Source organism: Lolium rigidum, chromosome 1 (assembly GCF_022539505.1).
Source record: "Lolium rigidum isolate FL_2022 chromosome 1, APGP_CSIRO_Lrig_0.1, whole genome shotgun sequence".
In the NCBI taxonomy this organism is placed as follows: domain Eukaryota; kingdom Viridiplantae; phylum Streptophyta; class Magnoliopsida; order Poales; family Poaceae; genus Lolium; species Lolium rigidum.
The window spans coordinates 171,263,986-171,283,009 of record NC_061508.1 but is presented as its reverse complement, the minus strand read 5'-3'; the positions used below and the strand labels follow the sequence as shown (position 1 = coordinate 171,283,009).

Sequence of the window (19,024 nt, the reverse complement as noted above, 5' to 3'; positions counted from 1 at the left end):
ATCTGATCAAAGCGATGTTGGACCCACAACTGAGTAATCGAGCAGTTTCTAGATTGGGCCGTGGATCCCAAATATCTCTCTCGACGTTTCTGCCTGCCTCCACCTCCACCCGCCCATGGCCACTGCAACGCAGCCTGTGGTCGCCGGCCGCCGCACCTGGGAGCAGCACAAGGCCGGCTGCTCGGGGTTAGTAGCAGGGATGTCTTCTGCGCATACGCAGCCCGTGGGCATCCCTTCCGGACCCGCCCGTTTACCACGCTCAGCCCTCGCGCTGCCCAGTCCGGCGCCTGGCACGGGTTGCCGTGTGAGATCCGCCCTACGTGCTGGCCAGCCGGCCGCCACTGTGCGTCGCCTGCGCTGCATAGTCTGCGGGGACGACAAGGGTTGCTGGGGGACAGCCGGACAGCAAGAAGGGAGCCACGGAGTTGCTGGCGGGGGAAGCGGCGTTCTCTATGGCGGAGACAGCGGGACAAGCTGCTGCTGCTTCATCTCTTTTCTCCGGCAAGGGCGGCGACCTTCTCAACAACGGAGGCGGCGGAGAAGGCTGCTGCTGGTTCATCGAAGGCAGACGCTCCCGGGATCCCGCACCGAAGATAGCGCGCTTGGGGGATCCCGCTGCGGTAAACTCGTGGTGGAGGGGTGTGGGAGTCTTTTCTTTTTGTCTCGCTTTCATGTTCTCTTTCCCTCTCATTACTCCTCTATATTCTCCTTGGATATATATCCGTTTTGATTATTATCTTTACCTCTCTCTGTGATTCTGTTCATCTGATTGTTGTGTTTCAACCATGTCATAGAGCATCACTTTCAAACTACTACGATCTTGCCATAAGAGGTTTAATCCCTATTTAATTTAAGAAATAGCAAAGCTTGAGATAATTAATTCGTTCTTTCTGTTTTAGTTAACCCTATATGACATGAAACTTACCAAATACCCTCAAAAGGAGCGGTAAGAGGAAGGAGGTGGTAGACAAATGATATATATTGAGAGGTGCTTGATCATCTTTATAGGCGTTTATTAAAGGCTACAGTTCGAGGTATGTTGATTTGTCTGGCCATATTTTCTAATATATCCGTGCTATGTGCTCATATAGTTGCTACCCTTTCATGTTTAGTTGCATTCTGCTAGAGGAATGGGGCATATAGTAGTTCTTCCATTTACTGCATGTTTTTAGTGGAGCAATTTCTGGAGCGTATGCTTGCCCTGTACTGAGGTTCATCTGATTGATGTGTTTCAACCATGGCATAGAGCATCACTTCCAAACTATTAAACGTGATGCCTGAGAGAAGAGGCTTAATCATCATTTTAATTTAGCAAAAGCAAATCTGGAGTAATTTGTCTTTTGTGTTTTAGCTGACCCTATTCAGATACTATTTAGATTCAATGTAAATTAATTTAGCTTCACATACTATTGAAAAATGATTGGAAAATGAAAATCACATGTACCAATTTAGCAATGTTTCCATTTTCTCGACCTACATGTTGTTTACATATCCCACTGATCGATAGTACCTAGGTATTATACTTTCGGACAGCCATAGTAGTATTTACATGACCGAGTACTATTTTTTCCTTGATACAATCAGTTTTTTTTCTTTATATCTCTGGTCTTATGAATTATGATTGCTATTTTCGTGCAAGAAACATTGAAACTTTCCTTCTATAGAAGGGTGCCAGTTAACCACCTAGATCAGTTCAGGAAACGACTGAAAGGAACTTCAGTTTAAACCTTTGAAACATTCAGCATTTCGATGCACATGAAAATTTCAGACCGACGGATCATCCATACAGGACCAAGGTTACTCGACTCACAAAGATACTGGAAACTATTCCGCAACCTCAAAATTTTCACCTTTTTGCATACAAACCCTATATAAAAGTTATACATATTAGCGTTCCTAATTGATCGGTGCACTGTAGATGGGCAATTTTCCATCGTTACCATTCTTTCCTTCAACTATACGTACCCTGCTATTTTTCTTTGCCTCAGCGGTAATTTTGTTTGCTTTTTTTTTTCTTGAGAAGCAGGTGACCGGTTACCGGCAAACAAGTTTGTAGCGTGTATTGTTGACGGATCGTCTCCCGGTTTCCTTTCGGTGACATATTTAATCTGATCAAAGCGATGTTGGACCCACAACTGAGTAATCGAGCAGTTTTTAGATTGGGCCGTGGATCCCAAATATCTCTCTCGACGTTTCTGCCTGCCTCCACCTCCACCCGCCCATGGCCACTGCAACGCAGCCTGTGGTCGCCGGCCGCCGCACCTGGGAGCAGCACAAGGCCGGCTGCTCGGGGTTAGTAGCAGGGATGTCTTCTGCGCATACGCAGCCCGTGGGCATCCCTTCCGGACCCACCCGTTTACCACGCTCAGCCCTCGCGCTGCCCAGTCCGGCGCCCGGCACGGGTTGCCGTGTGAGATCCGCCCTACGTGCTGGCCAGCCGGCCGCCACCGTGCGTCGCTTGCGCTGCATAGTCTGCGGGGACGACAAGGGTTGCTGGGGGACAGCCGGACAGCAAGAAGGGAGCCACGGAGTTGCTGGCGGGGGAAGCGGCGTTCTCTATGGCGGAGACAGCGGGACAAGCTGCTGCTGCTTCATCTCTTTTCTCCGGCAAGGGCGGCGACCTTCTCAACAACGGAGGCGGCGGAGAAGGCTGCTGCTGGTTCATCGAAGGCAGACGCTCCCGGGATCCCGCACCGAAGATAGCGCGCTTGGGGGATCCCGCTGCGGTAAACTCGTGGTGGAGGGGTGTGGGAGTCTTTTCTTTTTGTCTCGCTTTCATGTTCTCTTTCCCTCTCATTACTCCTCTATATTCTCCTTGGATATATATCCATTTTGATTATTATCTTTACCTCTCTCTGTGATTCTGTTCATCTGATTGTTGTGTTTCAACCATGTCATAGAGCATCACTTTCAAACTACTACGATCTTTCCATAAGATGTTTAATCCCTATTTAATTTACGAATAGCAAAGCTGGAGATAATTAATTCGTTCTTTCTGTTTTAGTTAACCCTATATGACATGAAACTTACCAAATACCCTCAAAAGGAGCGGTAAGAGGAAGGAGGTGGTAGACAAATGATATATATTGAGAGGTGCTTGATCATCTTTATAGGCGTTTATTAAAGGCTACAGTTCGAGGTATGTTGATTTGTCTGGCCATATTTTCTAATATATCCGTGCTATGTGCTCATATAGTTGCTACCCTTTCATGTTTAGTTGCATTCTGCTAGAGGAATGGGGCATATAGTAGTTCTTCCATTTACTGCATGTTTTTAGTGAAGCAATTTCTGGAGCGTATGCTTGCCCGGTACTGAGGTTCATCTGATTGATGTGTTTCAACCATGGCATAGAGCATCACTTCCAAACTATTAAACGTGATGCCTGAGAGAAGAGGCTTAATCATCATTTTAATTTAGCAAAAGCAAATCTGGAGTAATTTGTCTTTTGTGTTTTAGCTGACCCTATTCAGATACTATTTAGATTCAATGTAAATTAATTTAGCTTCACATACTATTGAAAAATGATTGGAAAATGAAAATCACATGTACCAATTTAGCAATGTTTCCATTTTCTGACCTACATGTTGTTTACATATCCCACTGATCGATAGTACCTAGGTATTATACTTTCAGACAGCCATAGTAGTATTTACATGACCAGTACTATTTTTTCCTTGATACAATCAGTTTTTTTCTTTATATCTCTGGTCTTATGAATTATGATTGCTATTTTCGTGCAAGAAACATTGAAACTTTCCTTCTATAGAAGGGTGCCGATTAACCACCTAGATCAGTTCAGGAAACGACCGAAAGGAACTTCAGTTTAAACCTTTGAAACATTCAGCATTTCTGATGCACATGAAAATTTCAGACCGACGGATCATCCATACAGGACCAAGGTTACTCGACTCACAAAGATACTGGAAACTATTCCGCAACCTCAAAATTTTCCCCTTTTTGCATACAAACCCTATATAAAAGTTATACATATTAGCGCTTCCTAATTGATCGGTGCACTGTAGATGGGCAATTTTCCATCGTTACCATTCTTTCCTTCAACTATACGTACCCTGCTATTTTTCTTTGCCTCAGCGGTAATTTTGTTTGCTTTTTTTTTTCTTGAGAAGCATGTGACCGGTTACCAGCAAACAAGTTTGTAGCGTGTATTGTTGACGGATCGTCTCCCGGTTTCCTTTCGGTGACATATTTAATCTGATCAAAGCGATGTTGGACCCACAACTGAGTAATCGAGCAGTTTTTAGATTGGGCCGTGGATCCCAAATATCTCTCTCAACGTTTCTGCCTTCCTCCACCTCCACCCGCCCATGGCGACTGCAACGCAGCCTGTGGTCGCCGGCCGCCGCACCTGGGAGCAGCACAAGGCCGGCTGCTCGGGGTTAGTAGCAGGGATGTCTTCTGCGCATACGCAGCCCGTGGGCATCCCTTCCGGAGCCGCCCGTTTACCACGCTCAGCCCTCGCGCTGCCCAGTCCGGCGCCTGGCACGGGTTGCCGTGTGAGATCCGCCCTACGTGCTGGCCAGCCGGCCGCCACTGTGCGTCGCCTGCGCTGCATAGTCTGCGGGGACGACAAGGGTTGCTGGGGGACAGCCGGACAGCAAGAAGGGAGCCACGGAGCTGCTGGCGGGGGAAGCGGCGTTCTCTATGGCGGAGACAGCGGGACAAGCTGCTGCTGCTTCATCTCTTTTCTCCGGCAAGGGCGGCGACCTTCTCAACAACGGAGGCGGCGGAGAAGGCTGCTGCTGGTTCATCGAAGGCAGACGCTCCCGGGATCCCGCACCGAAGATAGCGCGCTTGGGGGATCCCGCTGCGGTAAACTCATGGTGGAGGGGTGTGGGAGTCTTTTCTTTTTTGTCTCGCTTTCATGTTCTCTTTCCCTCTCATTACTCCTCTATACTCTCCTTGGATATATATCCGTTTTGATTATTATCTTTACCTCTCTCTGTGATTCTGTTCATCTGATTGTTGTGTTTCAACCATGTCATAGAGCATCACTTTCAAACTACTACGATCTTGCCATAAGAGGTTTAATCCCTATTTAATTTACGAATAGCAAAGCTGGAGATAATTAATTCGTTCTTTCTATTTTAGTTAACCCTATATGACATGAAACTTACCAAATACCCTCAAAAGGAGCGGTAAGAGGAAGGAGGTGGTAGACAAATGATATATATTGAGAGGTGCTTGATCATCTTTATAGGCGTTTATTAAAGGCTACAGTTCGAGGTATGTTGATTTGTCTGGCCATATTTTCTAATATATCCGTGCTATGTGCTCATATAGTTGCTACCCGTTCATGTTTAGTTGCATTCTGCTAGAGGAATGGGGCATATGGTAGTTCTTCCATTTGCTGCATGTTTTTAGTGAAGCAATTTCTGGAGCGTATGCTTGCCCTGTACCGAGGTTCATCTGATTGATGTGTTTCAACCATGGCATAGAGCATCACTTCCAAACTATTAAACGTGATGCCTGAGAGAAGAGGCTTAATCATCATTTTAATTTAGCAAAAGCAAATCTGGAGTAATTTGTCTTTTGTGTTTTAGCTAACCCTATTCAGATACTATTTAGATTCAATGTAATTTAATTTAGCTTCAGATACTATTGAAAAATGATTGGAAAATGAAAATCACATGTACCAATTTAGCAATGTTTCCATTTTCTGACCTACATGTTGTTTACATATCCCACTGATCGATAGTACCTAGGTATTATACTTTCAGACATCCATAGTAGTATTTACATGACCAGTACTATTTTTTCCTTCAGACAATCAGTTTTTTTTCTATATATCTCTGGTCTTATGAATTATGATTGCTATTTTCGTGCAAGAAACATTGAAACTTTCCTTCTATAGAAGGGTGCCAGTTAACCACCTAGATCAGTTTAGGAAACGACTGAAAGGAACTTCAGTTTAAACCTTTGAAACATTCAGCATTTCTGATGCACATGAAAATTTCAGACCGACGGATCATCCATACAGGACCAAGGTTACTCGACTCACAAAGATACTGGAAACTATTCCGCAACCTCAAAATTTTCCCCTTTTTTGCATACAAACCCTATATAAAAGTTATACATATTAGCGCTTCCTAATTGATCGGTGCACTGTAGATGGGCAATTTTCCATCGTTACCATTCTTTCCTTCAACTATACGTACCCTGCTATTTTTCTTTGCCTCAACGGTAATTTTGTTTGCTTTTTTTTTCTTGAGAAGCATGTGACCGGTTACCAGCAAACAAGTTTGTAGCGTGTATTGTTGACGGATCGTCTCCCGGTTTCCTTTCGGTGACATATTTAATCTGATCAAAGCGATGTTGGACCCACAACTGAGTAATCGAGCAGTTTCTAGATTGGGCCGTGGATCCCCAAATATCTCTCTCGACGTTTCTGCCTGCCTCCACCTCCACCCGCCCATGGCCACTGCAACGCAGCCTGTGGTCGCCGGCCGCCGCACCTGGGAGCAGCACAAGGCCGGCTGCTCGGGGTTAGTAGCAGGGATGTCTTCTGCGCATACGCAGCCCGTGGGCATCCCTTCCGGACCCGCCCGTTTACCACGCTCAGCCCTCGCGCTGCCCAGTCCGGCGCCTGGCACGGGTTGCCGTGTGAGATCCGCCCTACGTGCTGGCCAGCCGGCCGCCACTGTGCGTAGCCTGCGCTGCATAGTCTGCGGGGACGACAAGGGTTGTTCGGGGACAGCCGGACAGCAAGAAGGGAGCCACGGAGCTGCTGGCGGGGGAAGCGGCGTTCTCTATGGCGGAGACAGCGGGACAAGCTGCTGCTGCTTCATCTCTTTTCTCCGGCAAGGGCGGCGACCTTCTCAACAACGGAGGCGGCGGAGAAGGCTGCAGCTGGTTCATCGAAGGCACACGCTCCGGGGATCCCGCACCGAAGATAGCGCGCTTGGGGGATCCCGCTGCGGTAAACTCGTGGTGGAGGGGTGTGGGAGTCTTTTCTTTTTGTCTCGCTTTCATGTTCTCTTTCCCTCTCATTACTCCTCTATATTCTCCTTGGATATATATCCGTTTTGTTTATTATCTTTACCTCTCTCTGTGATTCTGTTCATCTGATTGTTGTGTTTCAACCATGTCATAGAGCATCACTTTCAAACTACTACGATCTTGCCATAAGAGGTTTAATCCCTATTTAATTTACGAATAGCAAAGCTGGAGATAATTAATTCGTTCTTTCTGTTTTAGTTAACCCTATATGACATGAAACTTACCAAATACCCTCAAAAGGAGCGGTAAGAGGAAGGAGGTGGTAGACAAATGATATATATTGAGAGGTGCTTGATCATCTTTATAGGCGTTTATTAAAGGCTACAGTTCGAGGTATGTTGATTTGTCCGGCCATATTTTCTAATATATCCGTGCTATGTGCTCATATAGTTGCTACCCGTTCATGTTTAGTTGCATTCTGCTAGAGGAATGGGGCATATAGTAGTTCTTCCATTTACTGCATGTTTTTAGTGAAGCAATTTCCGGAGCGTATGCTTGCCCTGTATCGAGGTTCATCCGATTGATGTGTTTCAACCATGGCATAGAGCATCACTTCCAAACTATTAAACGTGATGCCTGAGAGAAGAGGCTTAATCATCATTTTAATTTAGCAAAAGCAAATCTGGAGTAATTTGTCTTTTGTGTTTTAGCTGACCCTATTCAGATACTATTTAGATTCAATGTAAATTAATTTAGCTTCAGATACTATTGAAAAATGATTGGAAAATGAAAATCACATGTACCAATTTAGCAATGTTTCCATTTTCTGACCTACATGTTGTTTACATATCCCACTGATCGATAGTACCTAGGTATTATACTTTCAGATAGCCATAGTAGTATTTACATGACCAGTACTATTTTTTCCTTCAGACAATCAGTTTTTTTCTTTATATCTCTGGTCTTATGAATTATGATTGCTATTTTCGTGCAAGAAACATTGAAACTTTCCTTCTATAGAAGGGTGCCAGTTAACCACCTAGATCAGTTCAGGAAACGACTGAAAGGAACTTCAGTTTAAACCTTTGAAACATTCAGCATTTCTGATGCACATGAAAATTTCAGACCGACGGATCATCCATACAGGACCAAGGTTACTCGACTCACAAAGATACTGGAAACTATTCCGCAACCTCAAAATTTTCCCCTTTTTGCATACAAACCCTATATGAAAGTTATACATATTAGCGCTTCCTAATTGATCGGTGCACTGTAGATGGGCAATTTTCCATCGTTACCATTCTTTCCTTCAACTATACGTACCCTGCTATTTTTCTTTGCCTCAACGGTAATTTTGTTTGCTTCTTTTTTCTTGAGAAGCATGTGACCGGTTACCAGCAAACAAGTTTGTAGCGTGTATTGTTGACGGATCGTCTCCCGGTTTCCTTTCGGTGACATATTTAATCTGATCAAAGCGATGTTGGACCCACAACTGAGTAATCGAGCAGTTTCTAGATTGAGCCGTGGATCCCCAAATATCTCTCTCGACGTTTCTGCCTGCCTCCACCTCCACCCGCCCATGGCCACTGCAACGCAGCCTGTGGTCACCGGCCGCCGCACCTGGGAGCAGCACAAGGCCGGCTGCTTGGGGTTAGTAGCAGGGATGTCTTCTGCGCATACGCAGCCCGTGGGCATCCCTTCCGGACCTGCCCGTTTACCACGCTCAGCCCTCGCGCTGCCCAGTCCGGCGCCTGGCACGGGTTGCCGTGTGAGATTCGCCCTACGTGCTGGCCAGCCGGCCGCCACTGTGCGTAGCCTGCGCTGCATAGTCTGCGGGGACGACAAGGGTTGCTGGGGGACAGCCGGACAGCAAGAAGGGAGCCACGGAGCTGATGGCGGGGGAAGCGGCGTTCTCTATGGCGGAGACAGCGGGACAAGCTGCTGCTGCTTCATCTCTTTTCTCCGGCAAGGGCGGCGACCTTCTCAACAACGGAGGCGGCGGAGAAGGCTGCTGCTGGTTCATCGAAGGCAGACGCTCCGGGGATCCCGCACCGAAGATAGCGCGCTTGGGGGATCCCGCTGCGGTAAACTCGTGGTGGAGGGGTGTGGGAGTCTTTTCTTTTTGTCTCGCTTTCATGTTCTCTTTCCCTCTCATTACTCCTCTATATTCTCCTTGGATATATATCCGTTTTGATTATTATCTTTACCTCTCTCTGTGATTCTGTTCATCTGATTGTTGTGTTTCAACCATGTCATAGAGCATCACTTTCAAACTACTACGATCTTGCCATAAGAGGTTTAATCCTTATTTAATTTACGAATAGCAAAGCTGGAGATAATTAATTCGTTCTTTCTGTTTTAGTTAACCCTATATGACATGAAACTTACCAAATACCCTCAAAAGGAGCGGTAAGAGGAAGGAGGTGGTAGACAAATGATATATATTGAGAGGTGCTTGATCATCTTTATAGGCGTTTATTAAAGGCTACAGTTCGAGGTATGTTGATTTGTCCGGCCATATTTTCTAATATATCCGTGCTATGTGCTCATATAGTTGCTACCCGTTCATGTTTAGTTGCATTCTGCTAGAGGAATGGGGCATATAGTAGTTCTTCCATTTACTGCATGTTTTTAGTGAAGCAATTTCTGGAGCGTATGCTTGCCCTGTACTGAGGTTCATCTGATTGATGTGTTTCAACCATAGCATAGAGCATCACTTCCAAACTATTAAACGTGATGCCTGAGAGAAGAGGCTTAATCATCATTTTAATTTAGCAAAAGCAAATATGGAGTAATTTGTCTTTTGTGTTTTAGCTGACCCTATTCAGATACTATTTAGATTCAATGTAAATTAATTTAGCTTCAGATACTATTGAAAAATGATTGGAAAATGAAAATCACATGTACCAATTTAGCAATGTTTCCATTTTCTGACCTACATGTTGTTTACATATCCCACTGATCGATAGTACCTAGGTATTATACTTTCAGACAGCCATAGTAGTATTTACATGACCAGTACTATTTTTTCCTTCAGACAATCAGTTTTTTTTCTTTATATCTCTGGTCTTATGAATTATGATTGCTATTTTCGTGCAAGAAACATTGAAACTTTCCTTCTATAGAAGGGTGCCAGTTAACCACCTAGATCAGTTCAGGAAACGACTGAAAGGAACTTCAGTTTAAACCTTTGAAACATTCAGCATTTCTGATGCACATGAAAATTTCAGACCGACGGATCATCCATACAGGACCAAGGTTACTCGACTCACAAAGATACTGGAAACTATTCCGCAACCTCAAAATTTTCCCCTTTTTGCATACAATTCGAAACCATCTGAAATCCTGAAGAGACGCATGAACATGAGACAATACACTCTTACCAGGTGTTTACTTTATCACACATGAAATCCCCTGCTTATATTGCTCATTATGCACTATTGTCTTTCTTTTTCCTTTTTTACTTTGGGCTGCTACATCGTTTGTGTAAAATATACTGACATAGATTTTTTTTGGCATGTCAGTTGTCAATATACCTATTCCAGAGATGTTTGGCATATGGAACATGTAGGATGCAATAAACACTAGAATTGATGTGTCATCGTGTGATTTATGCTCACTGTATAGGTTAACAATTATTGCAGCATCCAACATCAACTACAAAAGATAGACTGGCAAGGTTCAGCAAGTGCAAAAGATGAACTAATCGAAGCAACACTATGTGCTCTACCTAAAAAGCCAAGGAGGACCTTGTGGTATTTACTCACTTACTGATTCAGTGAATCACCAAAAATAGCTACCATGGTATATCCAGTCACAAGAAAATCAAATATATCATATCAATCACATCTAGGGAAACTGCTGCAAACTGAGACTAATTATTACAGAGGTAAATAATCCTCATGATTGAGCGGTTCATGTCCTGCAAGGATTGCTGGAGGATGAACATCCCTGGTGGAAATCTACAAGTGCATTTGCCCATGCATAAAAGGAGTAGACAGGTAAATCGCTTTATGACCTCACAATCTAGCATACAAGAGTAAAATTAGCTTTATAGATTCATATAGACATAGTGAGTTGCACTGGCTTTATATATATTTACAAGCTTTCTGTCAACACAAAAGGTATTGAGCCTAATGAATAGAAAAGAAAAAAAATTAATAAAGCAGTTCAAATTTTTCGGTGACCGCGGTGTTACTCTTACAGGCCATGAGGCAATCATGATCGTCGCAGCAACAAGAGTTCAAATAGATTTTGTGCCGTCAGCTATAAGCGGTACAGTGGGAAAAATGTGTCGTTGTCGCTGATGTCACACACGATGCTATCGACGCTGACAGCATAACATTCCACATATCAAATTTTGAATTAGTCGACACTATTGATCCAGTAATAGCATCGGGCGGTATATCCAAACTGCCCGCAAACAGTGCGAAGTCAACACATCTTGATTTGGTTCGACCATGTAATAGATTCATCAGCTGGCAACAAAATCTCAGACAAAACACTTGCCAAAGACATCATAGATGCAACCGATTCAGCTCTAGGAGAGGTAAATAGATACAGAAAGTAATGAGCTCTTTCAACTTTCGGGACATTCTTATACAACACTCTGATTCTTTCTTGTGCCGGAACATAGGCTCCACAAGAGAAGGCAGAGCGAGGAAAAACGGAGAATCAGCCGCTACATCGGGATAAAAGGTATCAATCCACATCTATCCTAAAAGAACATAGCTGATGAAACTTGGATTGTCAACCTATAAGCTATCAATGAGAAAAGAAAAGCAAGCAAAAAATCACTCCCTTCCGAAAAAGAGCTTAACTTTACCGCATAAGCACTTCCAGCACATTTAAATGAATTGCACATTAACATTGCAATATACTGACTTCACTGTTTTCTTTTATCTCCAGGAAATAGAAAATTTCTATCCGCATCACCAGATCGACCTGATCCAAGCACAAACGACACGAGAGAAGCAAAACCAGTGAAACAAGGATGTTGCACAAAGCTGTTGTTAATCCATCCAAGTCCATTGACCGTAAATAATATATGTATAATATCGCTCACCTATGTGCTCTACTTTTACAATCCTGTAAAACCAAGTACTCCACTATCTGTATACGCATGTCTTAGTTGCGCTACTCTGTCACTATCAGAACGATGTATCGTCCTTCAAATTGAAAAAATGTTAGTGTCAGGTATCATACTTATATAATCTTAGGTATCTACCAAAAGGATACAAAAATGGGCGCGGCGTGCCGCCGCGCCTATGCTTCCTAGTATCAGTATATGTACCTATAAATTTCAGGGTGGGGGAGAAGAGAGCTAGGTAGCGTCGAAAAAATGGCAGTTAAGAGAGGCGACTCGGGAGGTGACGCAGGCGGCGTCGGGCGGCGATGCGGGAAGCGTCAGCAGTGGCAGAGAACTCAGCGTCACGGGATCCCGCATCCCCGAGCTCTGCTCCAGCACATCGTGTAGCCCAGGTCCAGCTGAAGGAAGGCTCTGGGCGTCGGCGACGGATCCAGAGGCAGCAGACGAGGTAAGTATTGACTTCGTGGAGGAGGAGGAGGTCGATCCCTCCTTTCCCCAGAGCTCACCCGGGGGTGGTGTGACTCTAGGAGATTTTGTCTCGACGGCGGAGGCGCTAGGGGTACCTTTTGCGTTGCGCGGCGGATGGCGTTTGTGCCGGGAGGACACGGCTCGAAGTTCTCGCGAGATTCACCGGCGAGGGTTTGCTCGCCATGGACTAGATGGCGGAGACAGGAGAGCCGCTGCGCTACACGTAGGCAGCAAGCGGGGCAGATCTGGCAAGGTTGGCCAGGAAAGGTGATGTGCACAGCAACCCATGCCGTCTCCGGTGACGGAGCCGTCAGTGCCGGCGGCACGACTGAATGTACTAGGACGTCGCCTAGAGGGGGGGGGGGTGAATAGGCGGTGTATAAAAAACTTCTACTTGAGAGCTAAACTAGGCGGAATAAAACTACACATGTGTTTACTAGTTTAGCTCAAGGCCTATCAACTAGGGGTTTGCCTAAGTGCTCCAACAACCTATGCTAGCATGATGAGCAACAAGGTGATAACAAGATAGGTATAGCATCAAGCATGATAGATATCACAATGTAAAGCGCATAGGTAAAGGAGCTCGAGTTGAGAAGTAACCGGTGCACGAGGAGACGACGATGTATCCCGAAGTTCACACCCAAGGGTGCTACGTCTCCGTTGGAGCGGTGTGGAGGCACGAGGCACTCCAAGAAGCCAACTAGGGCCACCGTATTCTCCTCGAGCCTTTCCACCAAAGGAAAGCCTCGATCCACTAAGGGACACTTGAGGGTGGTCACCGAACCCGTACAAGCTTGGGCAAACGCCAAGTATCGGCTTGAGGCAACTCCACAACACGGAGGCTCTCAAGTAGGCCACAAGAGGCTATAACACACCACCAAGCCACCAAGATGCTAATGCGCCACAAGAGGCTAACACACTCCACAAAGGCCACAGTGCCACAAAGACCACCACGCCACTAAGACGATGGGATCACTAAGGCTATAAGGCCACAAAGGAGACACGGTGCCACAAGAGGCAACACGGCCACTAAAGGCAAGATGGCCACTAAGGCAAGATGGCCACTAAGGCAAGATGGCCACTAAGGCAAGAACACCACTAAGGGAACTTGCCCTCTACGAGATCGAAACCCCGGAGAGAACCCAAACCGATGCACCTAATGCAATGGCTAAGAACACCACTAAGATGCCCAAGTTCTTCTCTCCCAAATTCCAACAAAGCTACAAAAGCTATTGGGGGAATAAGGGAAGAAGAACAAATATGAGGAGAAACACCAAGCAACTCCAAGATCTAGATCTAGCAAGATCCCCTCACTTGGAGAGGGATTCAATTGGTGAAGCTCTAGATCTAGATCTCCTCTCTCCTTTCCCCCAAAAATATGCAACAAATAGTGGGGGATCAAGAGGAGGATCAAACAACTCAAGGTCAACAATGGAGGAGAGAGAATGGAGGAGAAGAAGTGGATGGGTCGGAGGTGGAAGACAGGTATAAATAGGGGGCCCAAAATATAGTTGTTGGGGCTGAGAAAACGGTCAGATTCGCGCCCGAGCGGTACTACCGCTTTGGTAAGCGGTACTACCGCTCTGGATTCGAAATCCCCACAAAACTTGTCCATCTGGACACAAAGCGGTACTACCGCTCGCGGTACCGCTCGAGGTACCGCAATGGGCTCCAAACCTTACTGGATCCCAAGCGGTACCGTAGCGGTACCGAAGCGGTACTGCCGTAACATTAGTTACGGTACTTAAGCGGTACCATAGGCGGTACTACCGCTCACAAGCGGTACTACCGCTCAAGGTACCGCAAAGGTACCGTAACTTGTTCTGTGCGACTTTCTCAGTGCAATGGTACTTAAGCGGTACCATAGGCGGTACTACCGCTCACAAGCGGTACTACCGCTCAAGGTACCGCAAAGGTACCGTAACTTGTTCTGTGGGACTTTTTCAGTGCAATGTAGAATCCATAACTTGATCTAGGAAACTCGGAATGACATGAAACCAATTTTGCCGGAAAGAGGACGACGAGAGCTATCACTACAAAAAGTGAAAATATGGAAAAGAGTGAGTGATGATTTTCTCATGGTCATAGAGGTGTAACCTCTCAATATGGTATATCGGGAAAATCATCACCCTCACACATGCAACATGCGATGCATCCGGAATCCGTTTCCGATGAGCTAGAGCTTGTCATGGAGATGAACACAAGCTCTAACTCATCTCATGGATAAGAACCAAGAACAACCAAGAAACACGATGCAATGCATGCAAGGTTTGAGCTCTCTCCGATGATGCGATCCACTATCCTATCGAGCACAAACCTAAACCTTGTGCATTCCTCTCGAGTCGGCAAGCTCCGTCTTCATCCTCTTCATCATTGTACATGCCACCGTCTTCTTCGATCTTGTACGCACGCCACCGTCTTCATCCATCTTCATCTTCAACATGGTCCTCGTCTCTCTTCGACACCGTCTTCGTCATTGTACTCCATCTTCTCCATCTTGAAACCTTGAGTCCAACACATGGCTATGGACTTGACCTAAGATTGATTCTCAATGCAACCGTTAGTCCATAGGGATTGTCATCAATTACTAAAACCACACATGGGGTAATGGACATGTTCATTCAGCGACGCTCACCTGCAACCCCGAGGGGAAGCAGAGGGGAGCGGACTGAGCATTTCGCATGTGGGCCAGGCCCAGTACTGTGCCGATGGTGGATGTGATTCGTTTGCCTCCTTCCCTTGGGGCTGGGATCCTGATTGGCCATATTCCGGATGGCCAGTGGGCCTTGGCGGAGAGTCCCTGGGAGGGGCCGGCCCATACGGATGTTGGGCCGCCGACAGGGGTGATAACTGGCTCAGCCTCCACTAGGCAGAGAGTCGTTAAGTGGCTCTGGCTACCCGGCAGTGACATACATTTCGCTAGGGTTCCCAGCTTCCTCTCGTGACGTGCGTGGCGGAGAAAATCAGCGAGAAACATCGGGATCTCGCCTCCTCCTTCACCACGACGGGAAGCTAAGGCTGGAGGAACGAGATCAACGGCAGGAAGCTCATCGTCGTGCCACGGCGTTGGCAGGTCAGAGCAACAGGCGCAAGGGGGCGGGCGGTGGCATCGCCAGCCCTGCCCAGGATTCACCTCCTGCTTGGTGGGTAGCCAAGGAGAAGAAGAGGGAAGAGAAGCGGGAAGCAGAACGGCGGGAGTAGGACAACACCAACGCGAGCAATCCGGCGGGCGGCGGCAGGGGTCGCTCCACGAAAAAGCAGAAGGGCAAACATTCTATCGGCCAAGGGGGTAGACCTCCAAAGCCAGCGCGCAAGTCCTCACTGGGTGAAGGGAGCTCGACGGCAGGGGTCGTGGAATGCTTCAAGTGCGGCCACTCTGGACACTTCCATGCGAGGTGCCCCTTCGAGCGATAGTGCCGCCTTTGTGGCGACTAAGGACACTTGGTGCCTCGCTGCACGGCGATGAACAAAGCCCTGATTCTCCGTTCGATGGGCCACGCCATATCCGGCGAGGATTTTTCCTACTTGGACTTTGAGGAAGATAGGCTCGACGCGGAGGTGGAATCAAACGGTGCGGTGATATCCTTCAAGAAGAACCCCTGTCCCTGCAAGATCTCGACGTAGAGCTGCATCATCTGGTGGAGGGGACGTGGGATTGGAAGGTGACATAGACTTTACCAAACTCCTTCGAGGTCACCTTCCCCTCCAGGGTGAGTCTGCTGATGAGCGCGCATAGAGTCCGGCTGTTCCCGCCACTCAATGGCTCGGAGGCTGACATTCGGCTCGTGGACGCGAACCCGACATCGACGCAGATGTGCAGGGAGGATCAGCTAATGGACAGTATGCAGATGGTGGTCTGCCCCATTTTCATCGATGCAGAGTCCATCCGCAACAAGCAACATGTGCGCATGCTCATTGCGTGCATGAACCCGTTGAAGGTCAGGAGCACCATCCAAATCTTCCACAAGAACCAGGGCTTCAAAGTGGGTGTGTACTTGGAGACTTCGCGGCGGGCTCCGGGGCCTCAGCCTCCGCACCCTCCCCCTCCTCCTCCACGCCAAGATGATGACGAGGGTGATTTCGAGGACGACGATGACCTCAGCCCTTTTGATGAGGAGCTGGGAGGGAAAGGGGATCCAGACGCCAAGGACTCGGTGGAGCCGGGTATGGGTGCCAATGCATCCTGGTGTTGGAGATATGCCCAAGAGGCAATAATAATGTGGTTATTATAATATCTTTGTGTTTATGATAAAAGTTTGCATACCATGCTATAATTGTATTAACCGAAACATTGATACATGTATGTTATGTAAACAACAAGGAGTCCCTAGTAAGCCTCTTGTAGAACTAGCTTGTTGATTAATAGATGATCATGGTTTCATGATCATGAACATTGGATGTTATTAATAACAAGGTTATGTCATTGGTTGAATGATATAATGGACATACACCCAAATGAGCGTAGCATAAGATCAAGTCATTAAGTTCAAATTTCTATAAGCTTTCGATACATAGTTGCCTTAGTCCTTCGACCATGAGATCATGTTAATCACTTACACCGGAAGGGTACTTTGATTAGATCAAACGCCATTGCGTAAATGGGTGGTTATAAAGATGGGATTAAGTATTTGGAAAGTGTGAGTTGAGGCATATGGATCAATAGTGGGATTTGTCCATCCTGATGACGGATAGATATACTCTGGGCCCTCTCGGTGGAATGTCGTCCGATTAGCTTGCAAGCATATGATTTGATCATAAGAGATGACATACCGCGGTACGAGTAAAGAGTACTTGTCGGTAACGAGGTTGAACAAGGTATGGAGATACCGATGATCAAACCTCGGACAAGTAAAATATCGTGTGACAAAGAGAATTGACATCGTATGTAAATGGTTCAATCGATCACTGAGTCATCGTTGAATATGTGGGAGCCATTATGGATCTCCAGATCCCGCTATTGGTTATTGCTCGGAGAGGAGTCTCGACCATGTCTGCATAGTTCACGAACCGTAGGGTGACGCGCTTAAGGTTCGATGTTGCATAAGTAGATTTGAATATGGTATGGAGACGAAGTTTGTTCGGAGTCTCGGATGTGATCCAGGATGTCACAAGGAGGTCCGGAATAGTCTGGAGAATAATATTCATATAAGGGAAGTTGATTTCTGGGTTTCGGAAAAGTTCGGGATTTTTCCAGTGGTTGACTGGAAGGTTCTAGAAGGTTCCAGAAGGGTCCACCATGGGGCCCACGACCTAGGAGGGCTAGCATGGGCCAAGGGGATGCCCCCTGGCCTAATGGGCCGGGGGCACATGCCCCCCAAGGCCCAGGCCGGCCAACCCCTAGGGTTTCCCTAGGGGGGATCAACTTGGGGGAGGGGAAATCCCTCTCCCCCCTTTGGCCGCCGCCCCCCTAACCCTAGATGGGATGGGGGGCCACCCCACCGACCTGGTCCCCTATATAAAGAGGGGAGGGGGTGGCCGGCCACCTTACCCCATCATTGCCCCCTCCTCTGGCCGCCTCTCTCCTCCACCATACGCTGCTCCGGCTTAGGCGAAGCCCTGCAGTTTTCTTCCTCCACTACCACCACCACGCCGTCGTGCTGCTGGAACTTGGAGGAGATCTACCACACCTCCGCTGCCCGCTGGAACGGGAGAGGAAGGAGCTTCATCGACACCGTACGCGCATCGGAGTACGGAAGTGCTGCCGGATTGCAGCACCGAAACGATCGTCTACACCAACAACGAGATTAATCTCGTAGGCTTTGGAATCTTCGAGGGTTAGTCTCATCTCCATCTCGTTGTTCAGATCTCATAGATTAGATCTTGGCTTTTCCATAGATTATATCTTGGATTTATTCGTCTTTGCGGTAGGAAATTTTTTGTTTTCTATGCAACGAACCCCATCAGTGGTATTAGAGCCATGTCTATGCATAGATCTGTTGCACGAGTAGAACACATTGGTTTTGTGGGCGGTGATGCTTTTGTTGCTTTAGTTTGTGTACTTTGCTTCTTGCGGGATGGTGGGATGAAGCGGCCCGGGCTAACTTTACATGACCGCGTCTCATGAGACTTGCTCCACGCTTGACATGCAACTTGTATTGCATAAGTGGCTTTGCGGGTGTCTGTCTCTCCCACCATAGTGAAGATTGTAATTTTCACTTCTATTGTCAACACTAGTATCACCGTTGTGGTTGATGTTCGTAGGTAGATTGGATCTTACTCGAAAACCCTAAACCACGTAAAATATGCAAACCAAATTAGAGGCGTCTAACTTGTTTTTGCAGGGTTTGGTGATGTGATATGGCCATGATGTGATGATGATTATATTTGATGTATGAGATGTTCATTGTTGTATTATGGCAACCGGCAGGAGCCTAATGGTTGTCTTTAATTTTGTTAAAGACCTGCGTGTCTATTCATCATGTAATAGCTTTATTTAAAGTAGTTGTTATAGTAGCTATAAGTGATGGACAACCATGAAGCGGCGCCACTGACCTTAACGCCATGCTGGTG

General features: G+C 46.7%; 1 long non-coding RNA gene across 1 annotated transcript; it reads left to right on the top strand.

Moving 5' to 3' along the window:
• Positions 1-10,685: 10,685 nt before the first annotated feature.
• On the top strand, positions 10,686-11,501 carry LOC124682745. The gene is made up of 3 exons (XR_006996405.1): positions 10,686-10,761; positions 10,845-10,958; positions 11,164-11,501. It is a non-coding gene; the product is annotated as an uncharacterized LOC124682745 (long non-coding RNA).
• Positions 11,502-19,024: the final 7,523 nt, after the last annotated feature.